This window comes from Ciconia boyciana, chromosome 3 (assembly GCF_034638445.1).
Source record: "Ciconia boyciana chromosome 3, ASM3463844v1, whole genome shotgun sequence".
Taxonomy (NCBI): domain Eukaryota; kingdom Metazoa; phylum Chordata; class Aves; order Ciconiiformes; family Ciconiidae; genus Ciconia; species Ciconia boyciana.
Genome location: NC_132936.1, coordinates 21,954,384 through 21,976,822, shown reverse-complemented (window position 1 = coordinate 21,976,822; position 22,439 = coordinate 21,954,384).

The following is a 22,439-nucleotide window of genomic DNA, read 5'->3' as shown; positions in this document are numbered from 1 at the left end:
AGCACTGATATTCAGAACTGAACATGCATGCAAAGAAAGAACAAGAAAAACATGATTAGTTTTACTTAAATAATTAACATCAATAAACATGAATACATATTTGAAAATCATTAGCCTGCTTAATGATCTTTAAAATGAATTAGAAACAGTCTTAAGAGGAAATGCAGATGGAGACTGTATACTATATTAAATATAGTTAATAAATAAAGTTAATTTATACTATATATTATATACTATATATTATATATACTATATATGCTATACTAAATACTATATATTAAATATAGTTAACAAATAAAGTTAATACATTCTGTTGCTGGAAATTTTTTGAGTGAAGGTGGGATGAATACTACAATGTTAGCTCCTCTGTCTCATCTCATGAAACCAGCTATAATTAATTTCCTCACTGAACCTCAATTACAACAATTAAGGGGTACGGGAATATTGTGCACCTCAAGATATTTCTGGGCCACTCTGTTGTGATTACTCTTTGCTTCCGTTAACAATAAAAAATCCTTGGCTCTACTCTAATAATACATGCAAGACAGCTGAATTGGATTGAACTCCCAGTTAGAGACACAAATTAAAAGTCCTGTCTATAATTTTTGAAGACAGTACAACAGAATATAAACACTTCATTACCTCTTCCCACCTCCCCAGCATTCTGTCAGTCAAACTCATAGCATTTAGTAACAAAATCAAAGGGTGGCTTTTCAGTCTAAAATTTCAATATGCTTTTATTAATGAGCAGTTCAGGCTTATAATCGAAGAGTGACAATAGACCAAAACAGAATAAGGTTATACTGTATCCCCTTTAAGCTGATTCTATAAAGGATTTACTGAACAGGATCACATATTTGCAGTCCAGCATGATGTCATTTTGTTTTGCACTCAGGACTGAAGGGGTCATGCCTGGGATACAGCATCATTAGCACACTTTTCTATGATTCAAGGCTGTGAAGTTCCAGGTTAAAGTTAAGATTTTGCTATGGGCATTTAACCACTGGCTGGATTCAAGAAAAGGAATACTTGTTCTTGTTGCCTCCAAATAGCTAAAATCATAATTACTCACAAGCAAGATGATAGGGAAAAATAAGCCAATAGTCCTGTATTCTATTCCTATGTTTGCCAGAAGACCAAAATTTATCCTTGCCTCTCAAGTTTATTGAAATCAACACCCCCGTTTGCAAGCTCAGCCTTCCAGCTCTTTCAGTCAACCTTTCTGCTGACATTACTTATTCCTGATTGCTCATACTTTTTCTTCTTTCAACTCAATTTATTGAGTTTATAAACCATATACTTGGAATATGTAATTATATATGCATAAACCTTGAAATACTAGAGGGTAGGGAGCACCCTACTCTTTTTTGTTAGGAAATGGGCAGAAGAATGGCCATAGACCTTTTTCATCTGTCAGGTATATTCAGAAGTCTAAGCAGCCCCAGAAAGAAAAAAAGGAGTTTGGTCCCATCAGTTATCAAACAGAGGAAAGCAGAGATACAGTGAAAGCTGGTGTATTAATTTTCTTCAAGGACATTTCTGAAGTTACTGGAACATGCAGTGTGTGCAGAATAGAACTGAAAAAGAAAGGGAGAGGAGCTTCCACATGATGGCGAGGACGCTTTTCTGCATGTTAGTCACTAGGCTGCCCTGCTACCAGGAAGACTTTGTCATGCAAGGTGATGCAAAGCAGCTTTTTCATATTATTCAATATAGATCTTTGGTGAAGCTGCAGAGAACACATCCAGAGCCAAGGGACTGAGTACTTGCTTGCGTAAACGTCTTTTTGGATTCTGAGATTGCCCTATTCACAAGCCCTGAACTGTGAGTGGAGTTATTGGATTGGTAAGGGAAAAGATATGGATAATGAATATTTCACATCAGAACATGAGAATTTTGGTAATTAAATATTATTACCAGAAATGGGTTAATGTAAATTATTTGTCATTCATATATTTAGATATATTGCTCCTTCTTTTCCCCATCTTGGTGCTATTATTTTTCACTTCACCTTATTAGTATTCCTTATGATATACTCTGTATGGGTTTATGAGCAGTGAATTACTACTCTTTAATAGCACCAGGAAAGGAATTTTGGATGAGGGCTGGAACTAATGATAATAGACTAGGTGGTTATGACTGCATAAGGATCCATGTCTTTAGCTTACCTTTTGAATAGATGGCTACATAGAGAAATCACATAATGATCAGCAATAGCTAATAAAGAAAGCAACCCTCTACTGCCCTTCTCACACTGTCTTTTCCCATTTGTTCTCATTGCCTGTTGCATTCCATTAAAGCTACTGCAAGATAACAATATTAATAATCTCCTTCATATTCAAACTTTCAGAACCCATGCCATCTTCAAAATAATAACAACAAACACTTTCTAAAAGGTCATCAGATGAAAAGCTTGTGACATGCAGGCAGAAAATAGAAATAAACTGCAGTGTAATCTTAGCCAGCATATTCAATCCTTTCTCCTATGCATACTGTTATTCTCTTGCAGTCTCATCTCCCACAATTCATAGGTAAGATAGAAACCTTTCTCCAGACTGACCCTTTAGCTTCACTAAGTACAGTGAGGTGAAGCAGAAAGGAAATTAAGCTGAACAAATATATACATTTGTAACAGATCTTTCCATCTAATCTAATTATCTGCATCCCTCTTACAGTAAATAGAACGGAACAGATGTTTCCAGGGGCATCTCCACTTATCCCAAAACAGAAGTCTAACATACATCAAATTAATCATCCTTAGTAGGTTTCTATTCCTTCATTGCTTGTAATGGGACTCAATTTGACACTGTTTCCCACAGAATTCTCCTGGAGAAACTGGCTGCTCGTGGCTTAGACAATTGCAGTCTTTGCTGGGTAAAAAACTGGCTGGATGGCCAGGCCCAGAGAGTTGTGGTGAATGGAGTTAAATCCAGCTGGCAGTGGTCACAAGTGGTGTTGCCCAGGGCTCAGTACTGGGACCAGTTCTGTTTAATATCTTTACCAATGACCTGGATGATGGGATCAAGTGCATCCTCAGGAAGTTTGCAGATGACACAAAGTTGGATAGGAGTGATGATCTGCTTGAGGGTAGAAAAGCTTTACAGAGGGATCTGAAAAGGCTGGATCAATGCGACAAGGTCAATTGTATGAGGTTCAACAAGGCTAAGTGACAGGTCCTGCACTTGGGTCACAACAACCCCATACAATGCTACAGGCTTGGGGAAGCCCTTGTTCTTGTGGGGGACTTCAACCTGCCGGATGTCTGCTGGAAATACAATATATCAGAGAGGAAACAGTCTAGGAGGTTCCTGGAACATGTGGAAGATAACTTCCTGACACAGCTGGTGAGTGAGCCAGCTACGGAAGGTGCCCCGCTGGACCTCTTGTTCATGAACAGAGAAGGACTTGTGAGCCATGTGATGGTTGGAGGCCGTCTTGGGCAGAGTGATCACGAAATGATAGAGTTTTTGATACGTGGAGAAGTGACGAGGGGGGTCAGCAAAACTGCCACCTTGGACTTCTGCAGGGCAGACTTTGGCCTATTTAGGAGACTGGTTGAGAGAGTCCCCTAGGAGGCAGCCATAAAGGGTAAAGGAGTCCAGGAAGGCTGGACATTCTTTAAGGAAGAAGTCCTAAAAGCACAAGAGCGGACTGTCCCCAGGTGCCGAAAGACGAGCCGGCTGGGAAGAAGACCGGCCTGGCTGACTAGAGAGCTCTGTCTCGAACTCAGGAAAAAGAGGAGAGTCTACAACCTCTGGAAGAATGGGCAGGCAACTCAGGAGGACTACAAAGGTGTAGTGAGGTTGTGCAGGGAGAAAATTAGAAGGGCCAAAGCTGAGCTAGAGCTCAATCTGGCTACTGCCGTAAAAGACAACAAAAAATACTTCTTCAAATACATTAGCAGCAAAAGGAGAGCTAAGGAGAATCTCCAGCCTCTATTAGATGGGGGAGGGAACACAGTGACCAAGGATGAGGAAAAGGCTGAGGTACTTAATGCCTTCTTTGCCTCAGTCTTTAATAGCAGGGCCAATTGTTCTCTGGGTACCCAGCCCCCGGAGTCGGAAGGTAGGGACGGGGACCACAATGGAGCCCCCATAATCCAGGGGGAAATGGTTAGTGACCTGCTGCACCACTTAGACACTCACAAGTCTATGGGGCCTGATGAGATCCACCCAAGAGTACTGAAGGAACTGGCAGAACAGCTCACCAAGCCCCTTTCCATCATTTACCAGCAGTCCTGGCTAACTAGGGAGGTCCCAGTTGACTGGAGATTAGCTAATGTGACACCCATCTTCAAGAAGGGCCAGAAGGAGGACCCGGGGAACTACAGGCCTGTCAGCCTGACCTCAGTGCCAGGGAAGGTTATGGAGCAGATCATCCTGAGTGCCATTACATGGCATGTAGAGAATAACCAAGGGATCAAGCCCAGCCAGCATGGGTTCAGGAAAGGCAGGTCCTGCTTGACCGACCTGATCTCCTTCTACGACAAGGTGACCTGCCTAGTGGATGAGGGGAATGCTGTGGATGTTGTCTATCTAGACTTCAGTAAAGCCTTTGACACTGTTTCCCACAGCATTCTCCTGGAGAAACTGGCTGCTCATGGCTTGGACGGGTGTACTCTTTGCTGGGTAAAGAACTGGCTGGATGGCCGGGCTCAAAGAATGGTGGTGAATGGAGTTAAATCCAGTTGGTGGCCAGTCACAAGCGGTGTTCCCCAGGGCTCTGTGTTGGGGCCAGTCCTGTTTAATATCTTTATCAATGATCTGGATGAAGGGATCGAGTGCACCCTCAGTAAGTTTGCAGATGACACCAAGGTGGACAGGAGTGTTGATCTGCTTGAGGGTAGGAAGGCTCTACAGAGGGATCTGGACAGGCTGGATCGATGGGCTGGGGCCAACTGTATGGGGTTCAACAAGGCCAAGTGCAAGGTCCTGCACTTGGGCCACAGCAACCCCATGCAACGCTACAGGCTTGGGGAAGAGTGGCTGGACAGCTGCCAGGCAGAGAAGGACCTGGGAGTGCTGGTTGACAGCCGCCTGAATATGAGCCAGCAGTGTGCCCGCATGGCCAAGAAAGCCAATGGCATCCTGGCTTGTATCAAAAATAGTGTGGCCAGCAGGACTAGGGAAGTGATTGTCCTCCTGTACTCGGCACTGGTGAGGCCGCACCTCGAATACTGTGTTCACTTTTGGGCCCCCCACTACAAGAGAGACATTGAGGTGCTGGAGTGTGTCCAAAGAAGGGCAACGAAGCTGGTGAAGGGTCTAAAGAATAAGTCTTATTAGGAGCAGCTGAGGGAACTGGGGTTGTTTAGCCTGCAGAAAAGGAGGCTGAGGGGAGACCTTATCGCTCTCTACAACTACCTGAAAGGAGGTTGTAGAGAGGTGGGGGTTGGTCTCTTCTCCCAAGTAACAAGCCATAGGACAAGAGGAAATGGCCTCAAGTTGCACCATGGGAGGTTTAGATTGGATATTAGGAAAAATTTCCTCACTGAAAAGGTTGTCAAGCCTTGGAACAGGCTGCCCAGGGAAGTGGTTGAGTCACCATCCCTGGAGGTATTTAAAAGACGAGTAGATGTGGCACCTAGGGACATGGTTTGGTGGTGGACTTGGCACCACCAAGGTTTACGGTTGGACTCTATGGTCTTAAAGGTCTTTTCCAACCTAAATGATTCTATGATTCTATGATAACAGAACTCACTATAGATTTTTATATAGTCGATGTTGGAGATTGGGTAGGTAAATCCTTTTCTGAATATTTATAATTGCTTCTGTTGAAGTCAGTGGTAAAACACACACTGATGTCAGAGGAGAAGGTCATTTTGATGAGGCTTTTTGAATACTCTGTTGCTCTTAGATATTTCACTGATAAAATGGCAATTGATTACCTTATAGCAGTTGAGAGCGAGTCCCTCTACTGAGACACTTCCTGCCTTTTTTCAGCTCTTCATGCAATGGGAAGTCTGGTTTGCAAAGCCTGCTCATCATGAACAAAGTGACTATTATCTGAGTTTTTTGCAAAATGAAGGCTTAGGCAAACCATAAAGGATTCTGTAAGAAAAAGATCTGGCTATTTTTGTTCTGTAGATTTTGAAAGGGAGGTAGAGAGGACCTCTGGACAGGCAAGCTTGATTTTTAACATAGATTTACTATTCAGGTATTAATAAAAAGTATTTCATTTTAAATAAAGGCTATGTGACAAAGTCATCTGTTATCCATAGAATTACATATGCTATTTGGGATATATTTATTGTGGAAATTTTCTTCACATCCTTCATCAAAATGTTTTCAAAGAAAACCTGACCCTTCAGTTGAATTGCACTTTTACCATTGACTTCATTGGTAACATGATCAATTTTATGGTTAAGGAAAATTCAGAACTACTGATTGCATGTGTATATCTCTGAAAATGTTCCCAAAAGAAACACAAACAAACAAACAAAATCAGTCTAAAGCAAAAAGTTCCATTGTTTACTGGAAGCCTATAAATCAACTAATGTCCAAAGCTTGCACTGTATCTACAAGCTTGAGTGTCAGATTAACCACCTGAAAAAGGAACTAACTTTTCTTTGGTACTGAGCAGCCACTCTTGCCACAAAGGTCATCTGAAGCCACCCTCAGCCAACTTGAATGTCATTGTATGAAGAATCTTCATGGCATCTGCTGAATGCTGCTATTTGATGTTGCCTAGTGTAGAAAAGACCCACCCATGTCTGAATTTGTTGGTTGGTTTGTCTTAATTTTCCTGAGAGAAGAGGTCTCTCATTCCAATGTGCTCCATGGGTTTTATTTCAGACAAGATATAATGTGGTCTCCTGGGAGGAATGTCCCCACCATGCATGTGGGTTGAGACTACTTTGCGCGCAGCAGTTGGTGTGTGAACCAAACCAACAACAGGGAATGGAGGCTTCTGTGCTTTCCCTTCAAAAATAGACTAATGCTCAGAACCAAAAAGTTAGAGCAAATGCAGAGTATTGAGGACCCCTTTCTTTTATGAAAGAACACTCCTTATGTCAGGGAATAGTATTATTTTTGCAACAAGCAATGCTACTCTGCTACATTCAGAGAAAAATATTTACTTGTGCTCATATTTCAATAATTGTGTTAAAGGAATATTACAGTTGCAAAGTAAAAAGTGAAAAGGCAAAGTGAAAAGAAAAAGTGGGGTTTGCTATTTTGAGTCTTCCCATTTTAATAATTTTTTTTTTCTAGTTTCCATGCTACTAGGAATGAAAGGACCGTTTCATAATAGGTCCTATATGGTCCTTAATGGTCCTATAAAGCATTGACAGATAATGTTAATATAATATTATCTGTTGCTTTCACAGGAAATATATTCGAAGACATGAAAACATAGACAATCGGAATAATGTTGGAAAGAGAGAAAATAGATTTTGTTCCAGGATTGAGTGACAGGCAGACAGTCATCTGATAGACACCTCCATTTCAGTTAGTGATCTAGGGTCCTTTATAGCGAGCATAGGAAAGCAAGCATTTTTATTGTGAAATTCCTTTTGTTATAATCTAGATGTCAAAAAGCCCACCAAAACAAAAAAAACCCCAGGTGACTCACACCTTAGCAGTCCTGCAAGTTCTTCTCAGATCACTACTTCAGTTGTAGATGTCTTCAGGATAGACACCTAACATTTATGCTTCTTGTGCTCTATGCCTTTGTCAGTTTGCATATAAAGCTGATATGATACACATTTTTTAAATTAAAGAGGTTCTTTTACTCAGACATCTTTATTCTGTCAGAGCATTTTGTGGCATAGTGTTTTCTGTATCATCTCTATGTAAATCAGTACTGGAAGGCAGAACTGAACATTTAACAGTGGTGACATATTTAGCTATTAAAAATTAATCTCTCTGATGTTAAGGGGGGAGGAGGAGTGTGTTTCCTCATTAAGGTCTTCTGGCCAGCTCAGAAATTTCAATTATTTTTTAAATAATCCTTCTCCTCCTCTCCCAGAAGTGGAGGAATGCAAATACAAAATCACAGTAAAAAAATTTCTACTAAGTTATTTGTACATTAAGAAAAATAAAACCTGACATTTTAATCCCAAAGATAAGGATAACCATATTCATAAACTATTTTTTACACTGCTCAAAACAAATTTGTTTATTTACTTCCTTAGTTTTCCTCCTAGTAGTACTCTGCTTCAGTCCTTAGCACAACTAAAATTTGTGGGGAAAGCCGTTCATTACCTATTACTCTTCAGTTTACAAATGGAGGTGTTTTTGAAGCTTGCTATACTTATTTAAAGAAACAAAAAAGTACTGATGAATGCTCAGACAAAAAAGGAGAGGAGGTCTAACCAGGCATTTGCTTCTCCATCCAGCAGCCAGGATTTCTTGAGTAACCTGAAAGGAAGCTGGACCCTGACCTGCTAGATGCCTCTTCATATATTCAAGAAGGGGAGTCCTGATCTGAGAGCTCATGACAAAACCAAAAAAAAGGGAAATGATAATAAGCACCAGATATAAATGAATTCTTAATTGTTTCTGAGACAAATTTGGAAGTACAACAGAAAGAGCCAGATATTAATACTCAAGTCCACTAATATATTAGTACCAGACTGCATAGTCTAAAGTGATCATCCATACAGCACAAACTCAGCCCTCGCGATGTCCTCTTCCATGTCCATGATGGCCCAGCCTCAGCCAAAGCTCCGTTTCTCCTTCAAGCAGCCAAGTGGAGGCAACAGAACCCAGACTGTTAGCTGACTTGAAGCACACTTCTACCCCTATATTCAACATTAAAGAACGAGCACTAGCATGCAATCATTTATCCTATTAAATTGTTAGACATGCCTGGCTTAGTTTTACATGGCAGCAAACAGTTCCCTAGTGCTGTTTAGGAGTTAGACCCAGGAAAATTCCAAACAGGCAGTTTGGACATGGTCATTTCATCTTGGAAGCGAAGAGCAGATACAGACCATTCTGACCCAGCCTTAAGTCCAGAGGACAGACCTTGGTACATTTACTCTCCTGGTACAGGTGCAGCCAATAAATCCAAGCCCTGAGAATCCAATCAGATATGTGCTCGTGTGAGGGAAAAATCCACACGGTGTTCTTTTTAATATCTTCAGCATTTAAAGTAGTCAATGTCAGATTAGTGGATCGGAGAGCAAAGGTGCTTGCTAAGCAGGAGAAAGGACCAACATAAGGATTTCTATTTATATATGTTGTTGAACTATCTTTTTTTTTTTTAATTAATTACTTCAGTGGCCTCTTCTGCTTCTAGAAAACAACCCATTGTAGCACAGACTTGAAGGATGCTAAAGACTAGTAATCTACGTTTTTGTTTTCTTTTTTTTCTGTGGATGCATAATGATGCTCTAAGGATACTTTGCTTAACTTTAAGATCCAAAGAACATGACCTGTGTTTAGCTTCCTTGCTTCTGAGTGTTCTGAGTGTTCTGCCTCAGGGTATAATCCAAAGAGCACTTTGTGTGCAATCAGTCTTAATGGACTTCTGACTATACCTACAGAGCCTATGCTCTTGAACTCCAGAAAGTGTCCTAAATGTTTTCCATCCACAAAAATAAAAGTCTCTAGTTCACTTAGACCTTAGATTAATGCTTGAACTCTGGCCCTCTGGGAATATTTGGTCAGCATATAACACTGCATGGATGTTAAATTTATCTACAGTTTTGGACCTGAGCAAGAATATTTTCAGGTTATGTTGCGCTCACATGAGTCATTTTACAGACAGTGCGTTAAAATGCTTGCAAATAGCAATCTACTGCGTATCTTTCACCTTTTCTGCCCTTTCATGCCTCTTAGCTCCCCTGGTGCTAAGTGCTTGCAAATAATTTCAGTCCTCCTTCTCATACCCAAAGCCTGGAGCTCTGCAGGCAAAGAGAGAAAGCGCTAACAAATAACAGTGTCACCAAAGGAACTTACATGTTTCCTGGGTGAAACTCACTAAATGACTTCTTTCCAAACACATATTTCTGTTCCTGCAGAACTCACTCTGGCTTTGGGAAAGGACTGTGGACACGACCTTTTGCCCCCTAAAATTATCCTCCCACCTGTGGAGACACACGCACACACACACAAAATCAGTTACTCATTGCAGATCTCCGGTTCAGTGCCCTGCAGTGATCACCATTGTGTCTGTACGTGTGTGGATAATTTCAAGGTGACTCCAGACATCCTACTCTCAGGTATACTCAGACCCATCAAAGCATGGCAGGCATGACCTCAATAGGCAATACTTTAGCAGTTCATCTGTTCCCCCCCTTGAATCAATGAGCTGCTCTGGCTTGTGACTCTGACCATTCCAGCGGGCAGTTTCTTGAGATGAATCTGAACATTGCTTGTCAGCTTCTGCTCCTCTTCCCCTCAGGCCCTCGCCGGAGACTCCACAGTCCCTGTATGGAGTAGACAAGGAGGGCAGGGGGTGAGTGACAGAAGAGCATTTCATAAGAAATCATGAAAAGCCACAGGGTCTGTACATCCGGGCTCCACGCTTGAGCTAGGAGGTCTGGTGTGCAGCATGCACAGGGCTACAAGTGCGGGGGGAGGATGATCCCCAGGCCAACCTTGACAGTGGGCAAGCACAGCAATGGACACAGGTCGGTGGGTGGGTGTCCTGGTTTCAGCTGGGATAAAGTTGATTTCCTTCCTAGTGGCTGGTGTAGTACTGTGTTTTGGGTTTTAGTATGAGAATAATATTTATAACACGCTGATGTTTTGGCTGTTGCTGAGAGGTATTTACACTGGTCAAGGACTTTTTTCAGCTCCCCATGCTCTGCCAGGTGCCCAAGAAGCTGGGAGGGGACACAGCCAGGACTGTTGATCCAAACTGACCAGAGGGCTATTCCATACCATATGACGTCATGCTCAGTATATAAAGCTGGGGAAGAAGAAGGAAGGGGGGGACATTCGGAGTGATGGCGTTTGTCTTCCCAAGCAACCATTACGCGTGAGGGAGCCCTGCTTTCCTGGAGATGGCTGAACACCTGCCTGCCCATGGGAAGTAGTGAATGAATTCCTTGCTTCGCTTTGCTCGTGCGCGTGGCTTTTGCTTTCCCTATTAAACTGTCCTTATCTCAACCCACGAGTGTTCTCACTTTTACTCTTCCGATTCTCTTCCCCATCCCACCGCGGGGGTGGGGGGGAGTGAGTGAGCAGCTGCGTGGTGCTTAGTTGCCGTCTGGAGCTAAACCACGACAGTGGGGTGACACACACCATTTTACTGCCATGGGAAAGATAGGCAACACGATGCCGCACAGATTCCTGACTGTGGCTGTGAAGGACAGGATGTAGACTTCGCCACAGGTTGTTGGCTCCCTTACCTGACCCAGTGGTGGTTCGCCAGTGCTGGGCAGAGCCATGTGCCTTCCCTGCTCCAGTGTGCGGGTGTCTCTGCTCACTCAGACCTTACGTTTAATTTATCAACAGCACAAAATGATCACCGCCAACAAATACCTGAAATCAAAAGTGCTTTGTCCTCGGTAAGTCAGGCTCTCTTTGCTGTGAGTTTAACATCCCAAATATTTAATTTTAATTTTAATGAAGTTGCTTTGTTTGATAAAGGTCAGTGCTGTCAACATAGAAAAATGCTGAAGTGCAAAGTAGCTTGTTTGCTCAAAAGACTGAACTTTTGAATTGATGATATATATTAATAGCACTTAGTGTTCACAGTAAATAAACACTAAGATGAAATTCACTAACCTCCCCTATTTATTAGAGTTCTGAAACAAATCATGGAGGCTTTCAGAGATATGTCTGTGAGGGTTAGTGGATTGGGAGTATATACTGCCAATGGTTTATTTCATCATAAATATTACAGCTTAAGTTTCTGTATTCTTCTAAATTGCTAGGAGCTAGGAATTCATTTAATAATTTATATATTTGTAACTTTCTGAGTAAGAGTTTTTATAAAGTATTTGCTATGGAAGATTATACCTAGAAGTCATAAAGCTACTTTTCCTGGCTTAGGTTTTATAGAAATAGAGGCAGCAGACCCCTCATCTCTATCCTGTGATTTCTGGATCCTTCATCCACATGGTCAGATGGCTGGCTGTAGCTCTGTCTTCATCTCACAGAATTTCTGCTCTCACTGTCTTAACAAAGGATGTTCCTTATGAAAGATGGGACTCTAAAAATCTCTGTGTACCCACATCCATGCTAGTAGGAGTTCTCAGTGAGGACTGCAACACAGGGCACAGAGTAAAATTTAGAAGGTTAAAATAACACCAAAATCTCAGGACATTTTAGAAAACTGCTTCCACTATAACTAACACACACAAAGCAAAACTCACTTGAGCCACAGAAAGAAACTACAGTGAGGGGCTGAGCGAAAGGTAAATTGGATTAACTTTCTGTATAGAAAATGGGTGGCTATTACTCCAGTTACTTACAGAGGTCATGATAGAAAGAGATCATTAGATGTTACATGTGCTTCAGAAACTATTAAATGTCATCTGTTTCCCCTTTAATGAAGCCAGTAACTTGTCTTTGATCAAACCATTACTTCTTTTGTGTTAAATAAATGAACATATGCTTAGAGCAGATTCAAGGCATTGAGAACAAAATTAGTTGAGAGGCACCAAAGGGCACAAAATTACAAAAAAAACAGTTAAATGCTTATTCACTAGAAACCATGATCCTGGGTAAAAGATAAGATGCATTGGAATGTCTCACTTACGAGCATAGATATGACCTATTGGGTAGTATTAGAACTTGGAGACATGACCTGTGTGACTTGATGTTAAAAATCAATACATATGAACTCTTTAAAAATAACTGATTGTGAGAGTTATTCTGTGACAAATATGGCATTATCTGTTTCCAAATCACTGAAGGAATCATCAGAAAGAATCATCTTTAATATTTGTGTATTCTAACATACGAAGTATGAGACGATAGTAGATATTAGATGGTGTCTGCTACAAACCACCAAATCACACTAGAGAACAGGATGTCGATTTCTCGAACCTTTATCTATGATGTATAGGGAGAAAAGAACTGCTTATATTTTGGGACTTCAACCTGAATGGCATAAGCTTCAATTCACATGCTGCAAGTACTCAAACAGCCTTACAATATCTAAGTATCACAGCAGTCAGTTTTTGAGTACAGAAAAAGTTACAGCCAACAGGCAAAGAGTTTGTATCAAACCCTCTCTTACAGACAAGGAAAATTTGATCAGAGCACTAAAATTAGTGATAGCTTAGGAAGAACAAAGGATGATCTCTTTATGTTTGCTCTGATGTAGGAAAGAAAACAGTGCATGGTTTTGGTGCGCTAAATGTGACACTTTCCCATAGTTGGAATCAATCATGGGTAAAATCACTGAAAAGGTTTTGACTTGAGAATTGTAAATTAGCATTGTCAAATCTTTTAAAAGCATTTTGGCAGCTGTTGTAAAAATCTGAGAATGAGAGAGGCTATAGTAGACTAAGAACCAAATCTATACAACTTAAATGGAATAAAAACTCATTTTAAAATAACTTCAAAACTTTAACTATATTTAAAACAGAACAGGAGAAATTTGATTCCCGATACAAGCTTCAGAGCTATTTTTTCCTTCCATCACTCTCATGAACATTCCCTCTAAGTAACAATCCTAACCTGCAGTCATTCAGAATACAGCTTATTCTGAGTAATTTAACAGATTTTGAACATAAACATACTCGTAATACTCGAATGATCATTGCTTTGATAAGTAGCAAGAGAGGGAGAAAAACCTCCAAGCAAGAGGTTTTTCAAAGACAAAGAGAAAACAAGACAAACCTGTCAGCATACTAGCTTTAAAGACAGTTCCTCAGTATGATGCTTCTCCATCCTACACCTCTCCCAGTCTCATTCAGAATGGTGATCCTTTGGTGAAAGGCTGTGTTACCTAAACTTTCCTCCATGTAGAAGACTTTTCACATAATCTTGTACCACCCTTGTTAATATCTTGTCTGAAAGACATTCATCTTAGGATAATTACAAGAGGCTGATAAAATGACAAACATTGTCTATTATGCCAGTCAAAGGGGAGAATTGTAGCCACCTAAGGTCCTTTTTTTTCCCAGATTACAAAAGTACTTTTAAGCATTTTCTCTTTTCCTCTAGGATTTTTATGGCTTGGTACTTAAATAGTATTATCTGACCTTACAAAAAGTATGTCTTTGGTTTATTGATGGGGACAAAGGAGTAGGAATTTTTCTATATAAATATTTTTTGCATTGTTTGGGTGGTATGATTTGTCTACTAACATCAGGCATCTAGTGCTATATAAGAAACCTAAATGTTTGCCAGCAACTTATCTCACAGAATCACAGAATCGTATAGGTTGGAAAAGACCCTTAAGATCATCAAGTCCAACCATTAACCTAACACTGCCTAGTCCACCACCAAACCATGTCCCTAAGCACCTCATCCAAACGACTTTTAAATACCTCCAGGGATGGTGACTCAACCACTTCCCTGGGCAGCCTGTTCCAATGCTTGACAACCCTTTTGGTGAAGTAAAATTTCCTAATATCCAGTCTAAACGCCCCCTGACGAAACTTGAGGTCATTTCCTCTTGTCCTATCACTTGTTACCTGGGAGAAGAGACCGACACCCACCTCTCTACAACCTCCTTTCAGGTAGTTGTAGAGAGCAATAAGGTCTCCCCTCAGCCTCCTTTTCTGCAGGCTAAACAATCCCAGTTCCCTCAGCTGCTCCTCATAAGACTTGTGCTCTGGACCCTTCACCAGCTTCGTTGCCCTTCTCTGGACACGCTCCAGCACCTCAATGTCTCTCTTGTAGTGGGGGGCCCAAAAGTGAACACAGTATTCGAGGTGCGGCCTCACCAGTGCCGAGTACAGGGGCACGCTCACCTCCCTAGTTCTTCTGGACACGCTATTTTTGATACAAGCCAGGATGCCATTGGCTTTCTTAGCCATGCGGGCACACTGCTGGCTCATATTCAGGCGGCTGTCGACCAACACGCCCAGGTCCTTCTCTGCCTGGCAGCTGTCCAGCCACTCTTCCCCAGGCTGTAGCGTTGCATGGGGTTGCTGTGGCCCAAGTGCAGGACCTTGCACTTGGCCTTGTTAAACCTCATACAATTGACCTCGGCCCATCGATCCAGCCTGTGCAGGTCCCTCCACAGAGCTCTCCTACCCTCAAGCAGATCAACAGTCTCACACAACTTGGTGTCATCCGCAAACTTACTGAGGATGCACTCGATCCCTTCATCCAGATCATTGATAAAGATATTAAACAGGACTGGCCTCAACACAGAGCCCTGGGGAACACCACTTGTGACTGGCCGCCAACTGGATTTAACTCCATTCACCACCACTCTTTGAGCCCGGCCATCCAGACAGTTTTTTTACCCAGCAAAGAGTACACCCATCCAAGCCATGAGCAGCCAGTTTCTCCAGGAGAATGCTGTGGGAAACAGTGTCAAAGGCTTTACTGAAGTCTAGATAGACAACATCCACAGCATTCCCCTCATCCACTAGCCGGGTCACCTTGTCATAGAAGGAGATCAGGTTGGTCAAGCAGGACCTGCCTTTCCTGAACCCATGCTGGCTGGGCTTGATCCCTTGGTTATTCTCTACATGCCATGTAATGGCACTCAGGATGATCTGCTCCATCAGCTTCCCCAGTACCGAGGTCAGGCTGACAGGCCTGTAGTTCCCCGGGTCCTCCTTCTAGCCCTTCTTGTAGATGGGTGTCACATTAGCTAATCTCCAGTCAACTGGGACCTCCCTAGTTAGCCAGGACTGCTGGTAAATGATGGAAAGGGGCTTGGTGAGCACTTCTGCCAGTTCCTTCAGTACTCTCGGGTGGATCTCATCAGGCCCCATAGACTTGTGTGTGTCTAAGTGGTGCAGCAGGTCACTAACCATTTCCCCCTGGATTATGGGGGCTCCATTGTGGTCCCCGTCCCTACCTTCCGACTCGGGGGGCTGGGTACCCAGAGAACAATTGGCCCTGCTATTAAAGACTGAGGCAAAGAAGGCATTAAGTACCTCAGCCTTTTCCTCATCCTTGGTCACTGTGTTCCCTCCCCCATCTAATAGAGGCTGGAGATTCTCCTTAGCTCTCCTTTTGCTGCTAATGTATTTGAAGAAGTATTTTTTGTTGTCTTTTACGGCAGTAGCCAGATTGAGCTCTAGCTCAGCTTTGGCCCTTCTAATTTTCTCCCTGCACAACCTCACTACACCTTTGTAGTCCTCCTGAGTTGCCTGCCCATTCTTCCAGAGGTTGTAGACTCTCCTCTTTTTCCTGAGTTCGAGACAGAGCTCTCTAGTCAGCCAGGCCGGTCTTCTTCCCAGCCGGCTCGTCTTTCGGCACCTGGGGACAGTCCGCTCTTGTGCTTTTAGGACTTCTTCCTTAAAGAATGTCCAGCCTTCCTGGACTCCTTTACCCTTTACGGCTGCCTCCCAGGGGACTCTGTCGACCAGTCTCCTAAACAGGCTGGAGTCTGCCCTCTGGAAGTCTAAGGTGGCAGTTTTGCTGACCCCCCTCGTCACTTCTCCACGTATCAAAAACTCTATCATTTCGTGATCACTCTGCCCAAGATGGCCTCCAGCCATCACATGGCTCACAAGTCCTTCTCTGTTCGTGAACAAGAGGTCCAGCGGGGCATCTTCCCTAGTTGCCTCACTCACCAGCTGTGTCAGGAAGTTATCTGCCACACGCTCCAGGAACCTCCTAGACTGTTTCCTCTCTGATATATTGTATTTCCAGCAGACATCCGGCAGGTTGAAGTCCCCCACAAGAACAAGGGCTAGCGATCATGCGGCTTCTCCCAGCTGCTTATAGAATAGTTCGTCAGTCTCTTCATCCTGGTTCGGTGGTCTGTAACAGACTCCCACCACAATATCTGCCTTGTTGGCCTTCCCCCTGATTCTTACCCATAGACACTCCACCCTATCATCACCATCATCAAGCTCTAAACTATCCAGACACTCCCTGACGTATAGGGCTACCCCACCACCTCTCCTGCCTCGCCTATCCCTCCTGAAGAGTTTATAGCCATCCGTCACCGCACTCCAGTTGTGCAAGTAATCCCACCACGTTTCCATGATGGCAACCATATCATAGTTTTCCTGATGTACAATGGTTTCCAACTCCTCCTGCTTGTTGCCCATGCTGCGTGCATTGGTGTAGAGGCACTTCAGCTGGGCTGTCGTCCGTGTCTCCTTCATAGAAGAACACCCCTTGTGTGCTTTGAGGCATTTCACTGGCATTTCCCTCTTGGCTCCTATTGCCTCAGTATCCCCTAGCTCAACTCTGTTCAACATCGGCTGTGCCCCACCGTACCCCGCACATCTCAGAGACACAGGCCGAGTGCCCTCGCTGGCATCCGCTCCCTCTAACAGTGGCACGTTGTGCCTCAGCTTCCCTCAGGTAAGCCTGATATTATCCCCCACCCCCTTTGAGTCTAGTTTAAAGCTCTGTCGATGAGCCCCGCAAGTTCCTGAGCAAAGATTCTCTTTCCCCTTTGAGAAAGATGAATCCCATCAGATGCCAGCAAACCTCAATAGTAGCTCCACCACATCCTGCCCACATATATATACATCCAAAGAGTTGCAATAAAACAGCACTATTTGGGCAATCAGCTGTGAGGGAGAGTACCCATTAGAACAATTTACTGAAGTTACACTACATCATTAGAAATGTGAATAAAATAGATTTTTAAAAAATTCAATTACTTTTTTGAAAGTAAAACTATGATCCATTCCAAAGACGGATTAATGCAAGGCACTCCATACTATGCACAAGGTCAAGCTATGTGACCCTGTGGGCGTCTTCTAGCTTCCCAAACCATTAACGTCAAGTATCCTCCAAAAATCTTTGAAACTGAGTGGAAGACATCAGCCTGTAAAGAATCCTCCATTCCCCTTGGTACTTTTTCCAATGGCTCATTACCACTAAAATGAACAAATTTTTTATTTGAATTTGTCTGTCTTCCATATTCTTGTTACAGTTTTTTCAATAAATTATTGCCCTTAGAGTATTTGATATTTCTGGTTTGTGAAATAACTTTAATTCCCTAATCAAGTCACTTTTTAATCCTTATAATCTGAATGAATTGAACCCTTTTGATCTCCCTTTTGAGCTCTCTCTCCTTTGACTTTTAGTTTTTTGGTTTTTTGCGTTGTTTTTTTTTTTGTGAGCCTTTTAGAAGTACAAACTTCAGGAATGGTGACGGTGATCCAGTACCAGGATTGATCAGCCCTTACACCATTTGTTTGAAGACTTAATGGCAAAGGTCCATAAAACTCTGTTGTTCATGATCCCCAGCCTATTCTATTTTCATTACTGTTTTTTTCATGATTTATGCTCATGTGGAGAAAAAAAAAAAATGTGAGGTGGTGTCTGTTGTTCAATGCCAGGGAAAAAATCTGATAATATGAATAGGAACATCAAATGTACTAGCAAAGCAAAGAGAGTTTTCTAGCTTACAGCCTAAATATGTATTTTTTTAGCATGGGACATACAGGAATTACTTCTAGAACTATACCTGATAAGTAGCAGTCATGAGAAATATTTTTACCCCCCTGAGACTTACAGGTAGGAGATGAGACATTATTCCCTTAACTGTAACATGCTTCATTATAATACTACTCCAGGCTATACTGTAATCTTTTAAGAAAAAATGGAGTAAATGCTGAGTCAAGCTCTTTTTTCTTATCATAAGTAGCTCTTCTACTCTTCCACAACTGAGAATGGATGACAAATTTGTCTGTGTGAACAAGAAAAAATAAAAAAGTAAATAAAACTGATCTAGTGCTTTTATTGTAAATCTGCTTTGATGTTACCTGAACAGTGCTGCACCATCCATCCCGTTTAAAGTTGTGTCAAAGAATTTCATCTCTGCACTGAGGACATTTGCTGAGTTTCTTTTTACGTGGCAGTTTAGTTACCATTTTAATAAAATACACAAGTAAAACAATCTAGGGACACTGGGTTTGCCATTCTGGATCAGTGAACTCACGTACCAAATTCAGCATCCTATCCTACAGGATATGTAATGAAAATAGTGAAGTTACCATTATACATGTTCTACAGAATGAACAACAGTGTGTAGTATACTAGAAATCTTACTGCAATTTGTTCTTTTAAAAGTGACTTTTAAAGACACTTAGATGTGTGTGCCTTGAGCCTCAATTTAAAAAAATAATTATTAACAGATTTTTGTACTTTAGTCATTTTTATAGCTTCACAGATAATAAAGACAGCAAGGGCAGTTGTGATCTACCTAGACTGATTTCTTCTGTAAAACATATTATGGTTAATTTTTTTGATTATTTCCCATTTCAAGTACAACATATCCTTCAGAAATATTTCCAAACAGAGGTTAAAAATTGTCACTGAAGGTGATCCCACTGACACTCATAGTAGTTTTTTCAATTGCTAATTATCCTAATTGCTATGAAAAGCAGTTCTTATTCTTCCTTATTGCCCATCTTAATTTGTCTAATTTCTTTTTCCAGTGCTTGACTCTCATTATAACTTTCCTTCTTCCATTTCTTATCAACATGTATTGTATATACAACGCTTTGATAAATTTAATGAACAGAGTTCCTAGAATATTTCACTGTAGCACCTGTTTTTCTGTATTTCAGCAGGTACATAGCTGTTCTCCAAAATCTTTCCAGGTAGTCAAAAGATTTCTGCATTCATGAATCCCCAAAAAAGATGCAATGCTCCAGAATCAACATTCACGTTATTGTTTGCACTATTTTTTACTTAGTTGTGCTCATAATTGTTTTCAAGTTTGTGAAACTGCCTCTCTTACATCATAATGAAATATATGCACTTCATATGTTGCATAGATAGCTAGATAGGTGTGTGTGCACATATGTGTACGTTTGTTTGTGAGTACATACCCTATGTTACTCTATTGGTTTATAACAAGAGAATTTTACTTAAATTAGGTTTTGCTTCAAGATGATCTTCAGTGCAGACCTCCCAACCAGGAGGTCAGCATGAAGTTCTCTGTGATAATTCAGGTTTTTTTCCCCTTTAGTAATTATATATAGATACTTAATGAAATTGCCATTACATTCTCTAATATAATTAGAAAATTTCAAGTAACAAATTTTATAACAACAGCATGATCTAAACTAGCCTCACAATTAACTTTGTGGTGGGAAGAAGCAAGATCAACTTGGCAGCTCTAGAAAAGTAAAGCTCTCTGTTGAAACGTTTCTGTAGCATAATAATCAGCATAAAAAACAAACACACACACCCCAGATTCAAATCCTCAATATTTGTAAAACTGTTAACATTTGTATTTTCTCCATTTAATCAGTGACTTCAATTCATTGCCATTATTCTTCCTGATGTCTCAGCCTTCAGACACAAGGGAACAATAAAGCTGTCCTCAAAGGGCTGATAACAATTTTCCTGGCCAGAAAGCTTCATATCACCTACTTTTGTCTTTTTACATTGAGTTTGGCAGCAGGGGAAATTTATGACAACCTCTGGCTCCTTTAATTCATTTTCAGTGTCACCACTCAAAGTTAAAAATCTTATGATTTCAACACCCAATCTAAGGAACTATTTAGCCACTGATTACCCTCAGAGTTATACCTGTAGAAAAATTTCCACTCATGAGAAGATATAATTTCACTGGGACTATGTTTTTCCACAGCACTGTGAAATCTGGACCGTTAGGACTGATAAAATGCAATGCCATGGGAGAGAAAGACCCCCCAACTTCTAATCAACAGTATTTCTTCTGTCTTTCATTCAAAATGTCTCTGTTTCTTTACCCTTTTCATACTGAAAAAAGGCACAGCAAGAAATTCCCAGGAATGCATATAAACCATTAGGATACACTGCAATGTTAATGGTTAATGGAGCATTTTTAATTTTTTTTTAAATATCCTTCTGTCACTAGCTGTTTCCTTTGCAATTTAGGGAGCCTTAGCGATAATAAAGACCATCATTCCCTATTAATATCCTCTGGTTTACCTTAATACTCACTGTTATTCTCAAATAAAAAGAAAACTACAGAAAATAAATTCTTAAGGTCATTTTCACTTCAAGTCATTTCCATGTAGGTCAGGTACTAAAAGACCATTTCTAGGACTAGAGTGTTTATGAGTTAGGGTAAGACACATGATCTGGTTTTGTCATTATGATGTCTCCAAGTAAGTGTAATATATGTACCATCCCATAAAACTGGAAATATGCAAGTACAAAGCACAAGTTTGTTTTGTAACTAATTTAAACACATATCATAGCAGTGAATTTAATAATCTCTGTTCCACACACAACTTAATAGTATTTTATCAATAATTCAGTGGAGTTTTGATCTCTGCTTTTAATACACATGTAAGCTATTTTGATAAAATAGGTTATTTGCAATTGACAGCTGCCTGTTTAAGCTTAAAATTAAAATAATACAGGTATTATTGTCACTGTTTTCATTTGGAGCTTTGTGTGTCATAAGATGCTTCACTGAATTCTTTATAGATGGAACAGATAAGTCTTTTTTTTTTTTTTTTCTGTTTTCAGTAAATCTACCAGAATTAATGCATTTGAACATAGCTAAAGGAAAAAAAAGAATTTCCAATCTAGGTATGAATCTGCAGGTCTTTTGAAATGTTGAAATAAATTGAATTCTTAGAGAATATAGCAGGTGTATGGTTTTATATTTTATGTTGCTTTATGACGAAAGGTCATTCAAAAATCAGTAAATATAAAAATAATGAGAAAATATGTTGATTTGTTCTTCTGTTTTTCTAAATCATATTTCAGAAGAAAATCCTAAAGCTGCTTATCAAGTTTTACTACAGAAAATAGGAGAAAGATCAACTTCGTAGACAAAGCACATTTTGGCTATGACTATTTTCTTATCTTGAAGACAAAATTTAGCATAATTTTATTTGTTTTCATATACATAATTAATTTACTTCTGTCAAGAGTTTCAAATTAAAAAGCAGTATTTATGGATCCCTCAAATTCTCAAGCTGTTCATTTTAGAACAATAATGGAGAAATTTGGTGCTTGATTAGCACAGGACAAAATGTTGTAACCAAATATGTATTTGTACAGGTGACTCTGCAAGACTTCAGCATCTTCATCAAGCATTGCTCAAGTTTTTTAGTCTGTCCAGGCCATGAATGCCCACTGAACTGGCACAGCAGTTTAATTTAGCTAAATGAGCATGTCTCAGATAATTTCTTCTGAGGGAGGTAGGACTTTGATGGTAAGCTCAAAATAATGAATCCCAGCATTCTCAGGGGTGTTACTCTCTTTATATTTCCTTTCCTAAAGCTGAGGTGACCCAACCTTTTTTGCCTTACTTGCAAGAGTTTCAGACTAAATAGTAACTAGGCAGAGCACGTGGTATCTTGATTTACTGAGTATCTAGAGTTCTGCCATATTGTCATGATTTAAAGGTGAGTGGGCAAGGTGAGCATTCCCCACCTCCTCTTCAAGTCCAAAGCTGGATCATTAGAAAAACGACAGACAAAGCAA